Source organism: Littorina saxatilis, linkage group LG9 (genome assembly GCF_037325665.1).
Source record: "Littorina saxatilis isolate snail1 linkage group LG9, US_GU_Lsax_2.0, whole genome shotgun sequence".
Taxonomy (NCBI): domain Eukaryota; kingdom Metazoa; phylum Mollusca; class Gastropoda; order Littorinimorpha; family Littorinidae; genus Littorina; species Littorina saxatilis.
In genome coordinates, this window is record NC_090253.1 from 10590823 (window position 1) to 10600923 (window position 10101).

The window sequence follows — 10101 nt, forward strand, 5'->3', positions numbered from 1 at the left end:
AACGTGCATACCCCAATGTAGTGTACACGAAGGTGTTATGGAGTGGTATAGCCCTTATTGCGCCAGATATTATGGTCCTTTATTGGCCTGTTTCTAGACAATCATAAATGCCTCTACACCACTCTATAAATTTAGTATTTGTTTACAGGCTGGAATGTAATCTGATTAGTTGTCCGCTACCGTAGCTTACAAGGCACAAGCGCACACGCACTCACACACGCAAAAACTTGGTGTTAAATGGATCTTGACACTGCCAAGACTAATTATTATTAGTTTACAAAGCTTTTTACATCACAAAATCATTTCCGGCTTCGACCAGTACCCTAGGCCGACAACACCGCAAGAAACTCTACAGTCCAAGACGCAGACACCTTTTGGCTCAAACAAAGCAGCTTAACAGGTAAGACGAATAGGTATTCTACTGTACGTTACCCTACTGCCATCTTTCGGCTTTCAAGATGTTGGTATGGCTGTAAGTCCTTCAGACGACTGACAAGGGTGCACCAGTCCTCACGACACCGCAACCATTGCTTGACGTAGTCCTTGATCCTTCCAGTCCGTCTCGGCGGCTACCTGTAGAACTCTGCCAGCTCTCCATGCCATGGTCATGTACACCAAGCCGCAGTCACCAGTTCAGTTCGGCCTCCGTAGATGAAAACCCTCCAGTTGGAACACTGTAAAGTTTATAGTCCATAAATCAACTTGTCTTTAGTTTCTTTCACTCGCACAATAAAAATACTCACTCGTCCAACATATTAAGCTGCACGAGCCAATATAATTATTTACACGTTAATTCCTGTTTTCTAAAGCCAAGAAAACGTTACGTAAAACCCTCACATGTTTAAGCAGTGTAGACTAGTACAATAGCTTAGGCCTACACAATAACGTTAAACACTGAAACAGTCACTCTTCTCACATACGACAACATGACATGAAAATATAACCGGTTTCAAACATACCTCAAAAGAGTGTAAAGCCAACATTTAGTACAGTCGCCGGCCTGGCATGAATATGAAAATGGAAGATATCATGTAAGCTGATAGGGAAAGTTCGTCAGTCTTCATCCTTCTTCAGTCAGATACCTAAAACAGGAGCCCGTCTGCTAACGTGTTACGAAAAACATGAGTCGAGCTTGGCTCCTTGACGGCGACTGATTTTACAAAGTCGTTCTTGCTATGACATTGCCAGTGAGCTGTCGTCTGCATCACTTGCACGTGAAAAACCTTGTCAGTTACACAAAGGTTCAACTGCGGTCAACGCGACGGTATGCAGCCTATAGCCCTTTCCAATGTCTGACCATCGCTATAGTCTATTCTATTTACAACAATACACATTACCACAAATACGAGTAAACCGCTTCGTAACAGAAGGGACCTCGGTTTATCGTCTCATCCGAAAGACTAGCACTTGAACCCACCATCTAGGTTAGGAAAGGGGGGAGAACATTGCTAACGCCCTGACCCAGGGTCGAACTCGCAGCCTCTCGCTTCCGAGCGCAAGTGCGTTACCACTCGGCCACCCAGCAAAAACGAACAAAGACACAAAAACACAGTGAAAAAAACACACAAACAAAAAACAATGTAAAGCAGACAGAATGCTACCTAACCGTAACAAAAAATGAGATACCAGTAACAAAATCAAGTAAATTAGAACAATAGCCGGACCCCCCCCCCCCCCCCCCATCATAAGAGAAAACAATTGTTTGAATGTATCACTTTGAAAATGCCATGATTTATCACTTAATGTTTGTCGATTGCAAGAATGTTTTTAAAGTTTAAGGTAATTGAAAAGCTCATGTCAGGTGACGTGTTAAAAACAATGGTCACGAACATTTGCAAAAGATGACGCGTTTCGACAAGTATCAGTTTGATATATTTTCATGGTAAATGAACCAGATTTCTTCTTCTTGTCGTTCGCTGTTAGATCGTCAGTCCGGACTGCAGGGCGAAACGTGCTGTCCTCTCGAACCAGATTAAAAAACAGTATTGCAAGAGACTCTTTATTAAACATGCTGATGTACATTGTTCAAGGAGTCTGTTGCACCAATGTTTGTAGTAATCTGTTGCACCAATGTTTGTAGTAATCTGTTGCACCAATGTTTGTAGTAATCTGTTGCACCAATGTTTGTAGTAATCTGTTGCACCAATGTTTGTAGTAATCTGTTGCACCAATGTTTGTAGTAATCTGTTGCACCAATGTCTGTAGTAATCTGTTGCACCAATGTTTGTAGTAATCTGTTGCACCGATGTTTGTATTAATCTGTTGCACCAATGTTTGTAGTAATCTGTTGCACCAATGTTTGTAGTAATCTGTTGCACCAATGTTTGTAGTAATAGTTTGTACTGGTAAAATTGCTATCATATTATAACAAATACCGAAGTCAAATACTCATTAGTATTGCTGATTGTAAATGTTTGTAGTGGTAGAGTTGCTTTTATAATAAAACTACCTAAGTCAATTCCTCATTAGTATTGCTGATAGTAATAGTTTGTACTGGTAGAGTTGCTTTCTTTATACAAATATCTAAGTCAATTCCTTGTTAGTATGGCTGATTGTAATAGTTTGTTCGGGTAAAGTTGTTATATTATCATTATGAAAATATTTAAGACAATTCCTTTTCTAGTCTAGTATTGCTGTATTACTTCAAATAAATATCCGCCCGTCAACTCCGGTCCTCTTTTCCTGTCATCTTCTCGTGAACAAGTGAGTGCAGAAACGTGTTAGTGTTAGATAAGTGCAATTTGCAGGTCATTGTAGAAATGTCATTTAGCACATTAATTTGTCAGACAACATTCTTGGTCCAGTTTACATCATTGTAACAACGCTGACCTTCTCTCTTTCTTGCCCACGCATTGTGCTCACTCAAGGAAATGAAAATAACATTACCAACAAAAAATGAATTACTCACGTTATAAGAGCAATGATAACTGTCAGTTTGGATTGGTTTATTGTGATATTTTTTTGTACTTATGTAGCTACGCTCGAGCCATTGTCTACACAACGTGCGCTCTAGCGGTGTGTGTGTGTGTGTGTGTGTGTGTGTGTGTGTGTGTGTGTGTGTGTGTGTGTGTGTGTGTGTGATTGTGCGTGCGAGCGTGCGAGCGTACGTACGTGCGTGTGTATGTGTGCACATGTGTTTGTGTGGTTATGTGTGTTTGTGTGTAAGTGTGTGTATGTGTGTGTGTGCGTGTGTGTGTGTGTTTGTGTGTGTGTGTGTGTGCGCGTGTGTGTGTGTGTGTGTGTGTGTGTGTGTGTGTGTGTGTGTGTGTGTGTGTTTGCACTCATTGCCAAGCGTATGCAACGCATGAATGACATCATAATAGTAGCGATAACTCACTTTTATGCAATCGCCACCACCAAGGTTGCGGTCACAGAATTTGATGTACGTGTTCATTCTCAAATACAAGGCAATGACAATGATTGTCGTCCTTTGTTTCTTCATTTAACTCTTCCTTACTCATTTCGTTCTGTCCTTCTGCCTTCTCTTTCAACTATGACCTCCCCGACCCCTCATCTAGGAAGAAAAAAAAGAACACACACACACACACACACACACACACACACACACACACACACACACACACACACACACACACACACACACACACACTAGCACGCCCGTGACCGACTGTAACCAGCCATCGCGATGAATAACTAACTCTGTTTTTGAAAACGTTCATTCGACTGTTGATTTATGACTATTGCGTTAAGTTTCATTAACGATCCATGAGTTCTGTTTCCGATGTGTTAAGGTTTCATTACCGTTCATTTGGAACGGGCGGGGAATGGCTAAAATTTTGAACATGCAGCCCTAACTCACCCGTCCCAACCGTTCCTACCGTTCAAAGGAGTTCCGTTAACATCCATTGGCGTTCCATTAAGGTCCCCTCCCGATTCCTCCCATTCCCGTGCCGTTCCTTGGTCGCTACGGGAACGGGACCTAGAACGGATGTGTGGAATGGGGTTATACGATCAGACGCTACACAAAGATGCCAAAAACGGCCGTTTGCGCAGCGTTCGATCGAAGTGGCAGCCGTCCTCAGGAAGCTAGAAAGGATGTGTGGAATGGGGGTATAAGTGCAGGTGTGTCTAAATGACACCACAGAAAACGTGCCCAAAATGGCTTTCATTCACTACTGTAACTTCAACATCTTACAACTAACCGTATTCAGTTAGGAATCTAACAACAGATAGACTGGTAACGTTCAGTTCAGTCTGACTGTTCAGCGCACTTTGTAATACCCCCATTCCACACAACCTTCTAGCTTCCGTTCCCAGCCGTCTGCCACAACAATGAGACGCTGCGCAAACGGCGGTTTTTGGCGTCTTTGAGCAGCGTCTGACCATACTGGCAGCCGTCCTCAGGACGGCTGGGAACGGAAGCTAAAACGGATGTGTGGAATGCGGGTATGACAACTCAGTGTGTGAGAGCGCTAGCGTTGCGTTACCATTGCGGTAAGTTCCATTAACGATCCATGAGTTCCGTTGCCGATGTGTTCCATTACCGTTCATTTGGAACGGGCGGGAAATGGCTAACATTTTGAATATGCAGCCCGAACTCACCCGTCCCAACCATTCCTACCCTGTAAAATAGTTCCGTTAACGTCCATTGGCGTTCCATTAAGGTCCCCTCCCGATCCCTCCCATTCCCGTGCTGTTCCTTGGTCGCTACGGGAACGGGACCTAGAACGGATGTGTGGAATGGGGGTATTCGATTGTACCATTGTTGTTCTCCATTCCACACTGTTGCACGTTAAAAAGCTGTCGTCGCAGTAGTTAATGGTGCACGGTGCTGTGAAAAACACGTTATAACATACTAAAGATAAAACACCACCGTTTAACAATTCTCACACGTACACCGCCAGAGTTACACCCAACAGAAACGCACGGCAATGTTACACGGATGGTACATCAGCCCAACACTGTACATCAGTACAGCATAAGAGTACGATTAACACAATTCTTTCACTTACTGAATAAATCACACAGAATTAATCACTTGCAAAAAGCGCAGAGCGTGCGACACTATAGCTTAACTGTTTTAAGTCAAGGAGCGACAAGAAAGGGATACGGGTTATGTTTTACTTCCTAGAAGAAACACTTATCACGTTGATCTGTACATCTTCAGGCTCTGACATGTTGCATATGTCTTCTGTTGCCATGTAACATGATAAACAGTACTGGAGGAAATTTACGGGTACACATATGTGTAGCGAAACTATGTCCTTTGGGATTTATTCAAAACAAGACGTGTTTGGTAGGTCATTTACCTGTTGTAAAACATTGTTAGCGCTGAAATACACAAGAGCACAATGACACTTATATATATATATATATATATATATATATATATATATATAGCTATATTGCTATTTTATATGTTACGTGGATTTCCATTGGTCAATTGGGCAAAACTGAGCTCAGTGCAAAAGTGATATCGACGACATTTCTGTCGATATCAGTTTTGATATCGACGACCTCTTTATTGCTTCCCCACTTCAAAAACAAAAACACCTAAATTTAAAAACAAACAAATATAATTATATGAAAATGTAATTATCCCAGAATTTAGTTGAGCAAGTGACTAAAGACATTTTGAAAGAAAAAACATTTTGAAAAACTGAAAAGTACAAGAAAAGAGTGAGCAAAAAGAAATAATAATCGGAGGGAGGGATATGGAACAGCCAAAACTGAGACAAATACTTTTTTTAAATCCTTTACAGTAAATACAAAATGTCCAGAGAATTAGCAATATATCTAACATTGACTGACTGTGTGATGATATCTTCTGCTATTGGTCTGTTTCGACAGTGATATCAAAATCTCGACCCTCCGGTCTCGATTTTGATAGCACTGTCTCAACAGACCATAGCAGAAGATATCATCACACAGTCAGTCAATAAGGCCTAAAAAAAAAATAGGTGTGGTTACGGTAACCCGACCTACCCTATTTTTAGGGGCCGACCCTATAACTTTTTATTACATTTGTCAAAACAAAACAAAAATCCGAGTGCAGAAAACGCAATGAAAGCGAAATCGCCCGAGTCGCACACTTATTTCCCTGTCAAGTAGGTTTAATTTGTACACATTAGAAAAAAAAGTAAAAAAAAAAAAAGTGATTGCCTACCTTCCTACCCTATTTTTTTTGGCTATGTTACCGTGACCACACCTATTTTTTTTTTTTTTTGCCTAATGGGTAATTCTGATGGACACATGGGGGAATTCGGGGGCTGTGATTGGATGGTCTCACACATCCCTTTTCCGATCATCAAAGCATAATGCTACGGAAGTCGGCCATTTTTGCCAATATCCAAAAGCATATTGTCAATAACAAAGACGCATGGTTCCGGTTTCTTCCACGTGTATAAAGTACACGCATACCTCGCCAGGTTTGTTTATGTGACAAGTCGACAGACGATGCCATTTGCTTTGTGTGTGTTTTTGTTGTTGCTTAATGTACATGACATACATGACATACATTACGTGAAAAATCCAGTTCTTTAACAGGCAACAAACCTTGCAAATTTCCAGAAGCTGCAATCTGAAACGACCTATCTCTGATTCTAGCAGACGATCTCTCAAATGTTTAACACAAAATCAGCAAACTCTCCTGTCACATAGAATGTCCATTGTAATAGTGCAATGTTGAAATGAAGTTATCGATCTGAAACATTTAGTCGTTTCTTCTGAGACAATCCTTGTACTTTATTCTCTTATCATCTACAGACTTACCGCAGTCTTCACCACGCGAATTCCCAACAGAAGTCAGACTTTCGAACATACAATCTACGTAGGCAAGCATGATACGTCATGACGTCATATGATTCCTAGCATATTGACGTAATGCTATACATCCGGTTATCTCGAGTTTTCTCCGTAATACATGTCCGTGGGTTTTTCAATGTTCGGTTATTTCCGTGGCTTCATGCGGAAAGGGAACCGTCGTCTGCAATCAACAACATGGACCATTCTGGTACTTGTTGCTGACAAAAACATGATTTTAACACAGAGTTTATTGTCAGAATAGCTATATAAACGCTATTGTGTTTTCATCGTAGCAATAGGATCCGATATTTAGACTCGAACAAGTATAATGCGACTCGTCTTCGACTCGTCGGCATTATACTTGTCTCGTCTAAATATCGGGCCCTTTTGCTACGCTGAAAACACAATAGCTGTTAAAGGTACTGAACTTGTCAAATCCAGGTGCACGGAGCCCCTGGGGCTTTTAGTCATACCTCAGGCAGCTATCCGTTAGAACTACCAAGTTTCATTGACTTGCACCCAAAGAGTCAAGAACTGCGATTTTTTTACGAATTAATTTCGTACTCGGACCCGGCTGGTCTTGACCTATTTTTGGATCTAAATTTAGATCAGGTAGATCACCACATCATGCACAAAAAGACACGTCACTAGCAAACTATGTCAGACGTCATCATGAGTTTGTGTAAAACAAAATGGAGGCCGGAATCACTCAGTTGAATCGAACTCCGACCAAACACCACGTAATAACTAGGTTAATTTATGCACTCGCGTGAACAAGAAACTGTCGAGCTTCACAGATGTCGTCGTTGGGTAGTTTTGGGTTTGTTTTACTACCATAGGAGGATTTTTGAACTGTAAATGCACTCAGCTGCAACAAAAACGCAAAACGAAGGCTGTGAGCTGCACTGTGCCTTTAATATTTATGTAGATATGCAATGCACGCTTTTTGATAAGAAGAGACATCCGTCATATACAACCACGCACACATCCATGCAGGCACAGAAGACTTGGAAGACAAAGACACACGGTCACATAGATCAACCGACAGACAGAAATAGACCAAAAGCGATGCCGTCAATTTCCGATACATAATCCAGACAGGGACAGAGACAGACAGACAGACAGACAGACAAACAAACAGACAGGCTGACAGAGAAAGAGACAGAGAGAGCCAGAGCGAGGCAAAGATAGAGAGAGAGAGAGAGAGAGAGAGAGAGAGAGAGAGAGAGAGAGAGAGAGAGAGAGAGAGAGAGAGAGAGAGAGAGAGAGAGAGAGAGAGAGAGAGAGAGAGAGATTTATACTGTAAGAAACGAGGACAGAATACCTAAGCAAGTGCATGAACACCATTTGCTTCACTTTTTAGTGCACTCTACCGGAGAGTGACAATTTATCACGCAAAAGTGCATTCAGCAATTTTACAGGGCGCCCCATGAAACTTGCTCGCCATAGCTATGGACCTGATGTTAGAATCCTAATGCTTAAATTATTCGAGTTCGAGTTCACTCTTTCATTATGCTGCCTAATTGTGATCTGATCATAATTTATATTTTCAGTCGGTTCTAAAGAGAAAATCTAAACATTTTATAAGGTAAATTTAAATGCATTTTCTTTTTTTACATTTTGCGGAAGGAGACCGACATGGAAGAGAATGAAAAGAAAAGAAGGGAAAGTTAAGGGAACGTTTCATTTCAGACACAACAAAACGCTCGCTGGCACGTCGACCTAGCAGTCTTTAACGCAGACCTACAATTAAAGGCACAGTGCAGCTCACAGCCTTCGTTTTGCGTTTTTGTTGCAGCTGAGTGCATTTACAGTTCAAAAATCCTCCTATGGTAGTAAAACAAACCCCAAACTACCCAACGACGACATCTGTGAAGCTCGACAGTTTCTTGTTCACGCGAGTGCATAAATTAACCTAGTTATTACGTGGTGTTTGGTCGGAGTTCGATTCAACTGAGTGATTCCGGCCTCCATTTTGTTTTACACAAACTCATGATGACGTCTGACATAGTTTGCTAGTGACGTGTCTTTTTGTGCATGATGTGGTGATCTACCTGATCTAAATTTAGATCCAAAAATAGGTCAAGACCAGCCGGGTCCGAGTACGAAATTAATTCGTAAAAAAATCGCAGTTCTTGACTCTTTGGGTGCAAGTCAATGAAACTTGGTAGTTCTTCTAACGGATAGCTGCCTGAGGTATGACTAAAAGCCCCAGGGGCTCCGTGCACCTGGATTTGACAAGTTCAGTACCTTTAAAAGATGAACAGAGGGTGATGTAGTTTTGTTCGTACACTTCTTCGACCGCTAGTTGATGCACTATCATTAAACGGCCTATTAAGGGACCTCTCTTGGTTTTAAAACAAATGTGTGTTTGATTTCTGCTAAAGAGATGGACGACTGTTTTGTTTTGTTAGGTATTAAACGTTCCGTTGAACAAACCATTCTTGTTGTTTTTGTCTTTATTTTTTGACAGCGCATGACAAAAAGTGAGAACAAGAAAAAACTGAAGACAACAACAACAACAACAACAACAACAACAATACCAACCACAACCACAACCATGGTCCAAACACAAGACAACATTAAAAGAGAAAACGTGTAACTCACTTGGTCAGCGCCACAGTCCAGGTTGTTGTCACGGAAGTTGATGGGGGCGCCAGGTAGTCGGTACCTCCACAGGCTGGACCTGTTGGGAGGGTCCAGGAGTCTGCCACCAACCCCCGGTTCACCTGCAATACAGGTGTGTTTGAACAGGTAGCTATGGTATGGGGCAATACCATTATTGTTTGTGGTAGAGTTGTGAAAAACACATGGGGCTAGTCTGTGTGCAAGAAACGGTTACATTCACTAACATGAAATAAATAAAGAGACGAATAATTAAATAGATCCATGCACCACTAATACACAAATACAATAATGATATATACATGAACGAAAGGTGAATTCAATCGGAGTCAACAGAAAAATAAAGGCGAAAAAAGCAAGAAAGCACAAATCTGTCTTTATAGCGCGTACATACAGACACATCCACAGACAAATGAATTCGTGTGAATTTGAAATGAATTAGTGTGAATTTGAAATGAATTAGTGTGAATATGAAATGAATTAGTGTAAATATGAAATGAATTAGTGTGAATATGAAATGAAATAGTGTGAATTTGAAATGAATTAGTGTGAATTTGAAATGAATTAGAAATGAATTAGTGTGAATATGAAATGAATTAGTGTGAATTTTGAAAGGAATTAGTGTGAATATGAAATGCATTAGTGTGAATTTGAAATGAATTAGTGTCACGACATTTTTCTCAAAACTGATCCTATATTTGCCTCAGGTGT

The 10101-nt window shown here is 41.0% G+C and overlaps 1 long non-coding RNA gene across 1 annotated transcript; it reads right to left on the bottom strand.

Annotated features, from left to right (window-relative positions):
- Positions 1–233: 233 nt before the first annotated feature.
- LOC138975257 (uncharacterized) lies at positions 234–1365 on the bottom strand. Its single transcript, XR_011458581.1, has 2 exons — positions 960–1365; positions 234–674 (listed from the first exon to the last, which is right to left on the bottom strand). It is a non-coding gene; the product is annotated as an uncharacterized lncRNA (long non-coding RNA).
- Between the last annotated feature and the right edge of the window lie 8736 nt (positions 1366–10101).